Genomic DNA, 5000 nt, shown 5'->3' on the forward strand with positions numbered 1-5000 from the left:
AGGTATTTGATGCAATAGCCACATGCAGTTTGATTTCCACGTGGATGGAATTGACAATACGATATACGGCACTCGACTGTCGATCAGTGGAACGTCGAATAAAAATAATTTTACCTTAATGATCACCACATGGATGGCATTAACGATTCGATATACGGCACTCGACTGTCGATTAGTGGAATGCCAAATAATAATCACTTCTGCCCTAATGATCTCCACATGAATGGAATTATCAATACGTTATACGGCAATCAACTGTCGATCAGTGAACTATCGACCGAAAATCACTTCTATCATATTGCAAAGGTCGTTGCAATCAATACAACGCTGTCGCCCTAAGAATAATGAACTACTACTTCAGAATCGAAGGATCTACAACCCATCCAGTCATTGTACTGCAAGATGCAAGAAGTGCAGATGAATCTAGGTGTAGACTGTAACGAGGAAAATAAGTGAACACCTGAGCATTATATCTCGGAGTGTCATGTGATACAGCCTTTCAGACCAACTAACATGAGGTATAAAGAACTATGTGATTATTTTATAGAATATGATACATTGGAAGATATACTCATCCTATATTCTAATTTTACTATGTAAAACTATCATGATCATAGAACGCACCACAGAACACTTTTATGTAAACACAAAGGCAAAGGTAGATCAAAAGTAATATACGTTTGCATGCTGTATGACATATTCCCATTTTACCATGTATAATTACTGTAATCACAGAATACTGTACTCTGTCGAATGTACGTGAATATATGTAACACACTGTAATCACGATTGCCCACGCCTGAGCAGTTAGCCAGGGTGGTAAATAAACTTAATTAACTTAACTTAAACCAGGAAACACCAGAATAAGTAACCATACCATGCCATTCCTAATAATAGTACAGATTCTGAAAATCCAGATTTAGACATAAAATTTCGAAATATATCTCCCCATTCCCCCGCCCCCTTACTTGCAATAAAAAAAAATAAGCCACAACCCCCAAAAAATAATAACCAAATTCCTCTCCGTAGCTGGAACTAAATTATGTAAGCCTTCTAAGCCACAGCATGAGAAGGCAATCGATGTCTTTTGCAGAGACAGAAGTGCCATCTTGCAGAATCGATGCTGATGGCTATGATGTCTCAGTCTCGGACATCAGTCTAAACGATCTCTCGTGTCTAACCTTATGCTTGGGAATGGTTATGGTCGTTTGTATAAGTGACTACTTATAACCCTCGGCCTTGTTGTGTATCTATTTCGATTTTTGTATTTTATATGCAGAGGCTTTTATAAGTTTTATACTATGTGTGTAGACGTGTCTATTTTATTATTATATATTTTTATTTTATTCTTTATTATTTTTTTATTTTTTTATTTTTTATTATTTTTATTTTATTATTTTTTATTATTTTTATTATTCTTATTTTATTCTTTTTTATTATTTTTATTATTTTTATTTTATTCTTTTTTATTATTTTTATTATTTTTATTTTATTATTCTTTATTATTTTTATTTTATTATTTTTCTATCATTTTTGTATTTATTTATTTTTTTCATCTTGTGATACGACAGACTTTATCTAATTACCATACACACGCATTTGCATATTGCTTCTTTGGAGAATGTATGGGAAATTATGGTCTAACTTATATGCGTATGGTTTGTGCGGGGTTGTTGCAAGAATTGGACTTTGTGCTGGGATGAAATGCAGATTGTGATTCCTCTTCATTCTCATCAGATACGTCTTCCTCTTCCTCCTCCTCCTCCTCCTTTTCTTCCTCGCTTCCTCTTCTTCCTCTCTTCCTCTTCTTCATCCTCCTCTTCCTCTTCCTCCTCCTCCTTTTCTTCCTCCTCCTCCCCCTTTTCTTCCTCTTCTTCCTCTTCCTTTTCTTCCTCTTCCTCCTCCTTTCCTTCCTCGCTTCCTCTTCCTCGCTTTCTCTTCTTCCTTCAACTTCTCTTTGTCTTCCTTCTCTTCCCTCTCTTCCTCCTCCTCGTCCTCCTCCTCCCCCCCCTCTTCCCTTCCCCAATCCTTAACCATCCCCTTCCCTTTCTCTCCTGTTCCCCTGTCTCTTACTCCTTCTCCTCTTCCCCTTTTTCCTCCTTTCCCCTCTTCCTTCCCCAGCTCCTTTCTGTTCCCTTCCCCTTTCCTTTTTCCCCTCCTACTCCCCATCCTATTCCACCCTCTCTAACTCCTCCCCTTTTCCTTTCCATTTCCCCCTCTTTCCCCTTTTTCCTCCCCTTAGCTCCCCCAACTCTCCCTAGTTCTCCCTCTTCCTCACCCAATTCTCCCAAGCTCCCCCAACTCCCTTTCTTCCCTCTCGTGGCTCCCCCTTCTGCTTCCCCAACTCCCCCTCTCCCTAGCTCCCCCTTTTCGTCCCCCAACGCTCCCTAGCTCCCCCCTTTTCGTCCCCCAACGCTCCCTAGCTCCCCCTCTTGCTCCCCAACGCTCCCTAGCTCCCCCAACTGCCCCTCTTCCTCCCCCAACTCTCCCTAGCTCCCCCTCTTCGTCCCCCAACTGCCCCTCTTCCTCCCCCAACTCTCCCTAGCTCCCCCTCTTCCTCCCCGAACTCCCCCTCTTGCTCCCTCTCGCTCCCCAACGCTCCCAAGCTCCCCCTCTTCCTCCCCCAACTCCCCTTCTCGCTCCCCAACGCTCCCTAGCTCCCTCTCTTCCTTCTCTAACTCCCCCTCTTCCTCCCCCAACTCCCTCTTTCTCCCCAACGCTCCCTAGCTCCCCCTCTTCCTCCCCCAACTCCCCCTCTTGCTCCCCAACGCTCCCTAGCGCCCCCTAGCTCCCCCTCTTCGTCCCTCAATTCCCCCTCTTCCTCCCCCAACTCCCCCTCTCGCTCCCCAACGCTCCCTAGCTCCCCCTCTTCCTCCCCCTCTCGCTCCCCAACGCTCCCTAGCTCCCCCTCTTCGTCCCTCAATTCCCTCTCTTCCTCCCCCAACTCCCCTCTTCCTCCCCAACGCTCCCTAGCTCCCCCTCTTCGTCCCCCACCTCCCCCTCTCGCTCCCCAACGCCCCCTAGCTCCCCCTCTTCCTCCCCCAACTCCCCCTCTTCGTCCCCAACTCTCCCTAGCTCCCCCTCTTCGTCCCTCAATTCCCCCTCTTCCTCCCCCAACTCCCCCTCTCGCTCCCCAACGCTCCCTAGCTCCCCCTCTTCCTCCCCCACCTCCCCCTCTCGCTCCCCAACGCTCCCTAGCTCCCCCTCTTCGTCCCTCAATTCCCTCTCTTCCTCCCCCAACTCCCCTCTTCCTCCCCAACGCTCCCTAGCTCCCCCTCTTCGTCCCCCACCTCCCCCTCTCGCTCCCCAACGCCCCCTAGCTCCCCCTCTTCGTCCCCCACCTCCCCCTCTCGCTCCCCAACGCTCCCTAGGACCCCGTCTCTCTCTCCCCAACTCCCCCTCCTCCTCCCCCAACTCCCCTCTCGCTCCCCAACGCTCCCTAGCTCCCCCTAGCCCCCCCTCTTCCTCCCCCAACTCTCCCTCTTGCTCCCCAACGCTCCCTAGCGCCCCCTAGCTCCCTCTCTTCCTCCCCCAACTCCCCCTCTCGGTCCCCAACGCTCCCTAGCGCCCCCTAGCTCCCCCTCTTCCTCCCCCAACTCCCCCTCTCGGTCCCCAACGCTCCCCCTCCTCTTCACCATACAAAACAAAGGCCCCGGCAGTGGAGGGGGACCTTCCCTGTCTTTAACTTCCCGTGTTGTGCTCTCAAATAACATCCCCTCGTCAGTCCAGTAATTGGGCTCCATTGTCTCATGTAATGAATTCCTGACCAAAGTATGCTTATATATTCCATTGGCGAAGTTGCAGCTGAGTGCATATAACTCTCTCCCCGGCGCCGCGGCAAGATACGATATTGGGCGGATGGACGAGTCACAAAGGAAGCGAGGAAGGAAGGATGGGAGAGGAGGAGGAGGAAGAGGAGGAGGAGGACGCTAACGAGGGGAATAGGGTAAATAAGGAAAATCCCCTCCTTCGAGTCGGGGAGATTATCGAGTCGGGTGGATCGGTGTCCGTTCCGTCGGCGACCGGCGCGGGCGTCGATGGGGCGAAGTAAATTTGTTTGCTTCACTTTTGAGGAAGGTTGTTTGGGCAAGGAATGGAGAGGGAGTTTGGGCAAGGAATGGAGAGGGAGTTTGGGCAAGGAATGGAGAGGGAGTTTGGGCAAGGAATGGAGAGGGAGCGCGTGAGCGGAGTGGATGGCAGCTTCTATGTGCAGTATGTATGTGCAGACGCATATGCACTCACATACGCGTACATAAATACATCCGTACGTACGTATATACGCACACACATGCGTTCATACTCATTCATGTGCTCTCACACACACACATATTTGTGTGTGTGTGTGTATATTTAAATATATTCATATTTGTTTATCTATTTATACATATACATACACATACACTTACATAAACATACAAGTTCGCCATCGTGCTCTTCATCCTTCTCCAGCATGACTACAGACTCCCAGCGTGACCCGAACCGAGGCTGACCGCCGGCGAGGCTCTCAGAGGCGCGATCGGGAGTGCCACTTGGCAGGCACGTCGACACGGCACTGGAGTCGCAGACGGAGTGCCACTCGGAGTCCCCAAGCAGGAGTTGACCCTCCGGCCTCACCTGGCACTCAGGAACGAGCTTTTGCGCCGAGCACGTTTCGGTTCCCACGCTGAACTATCACTCTCGGTCTCTCTGGTGCCATGGAGTGCCAGCTAGTGCCGGCCCCACGCCCTCACCCTGCCTCGCGCCGACACTCACGGGCGGGGCGAAGGAGGGGCTGTGCAGTGTGAGAAGGGGATTGGCGAATGATCAGGGGTGTGTGGTTCGTGGAAAGAGAGAGAGAAAGAGAGGAAGGGAAGGGAGGGAGATAGAGAGAGAGAGCTAGAGAGGGAAGGGAGGGATAGAGAGAAAGAGAGAGAGGGAGGGAGGGTGGGAGAGACAGACAGAGAGAGAGAGGGACGTAGAGACACAGAGAGAGACGTAGAGACAGAGAGAGTGACAGACGT

The sequence above is a fragment of the Penaeus vannamei genome, chromosome 31 (genome assembly GCF_042767895.1).
Source record: "Penaeus vannamei isolate JL-2024 chromosome 31, ASM4276789v1, whole genome shotgun sequence".
Taxonomy (NCBI): Eukaryota; Metazoa; Arthropoda; class Malacostraca; order Decapoda; family Penaeidae; genus Penaeus; species Penaeus vannamei.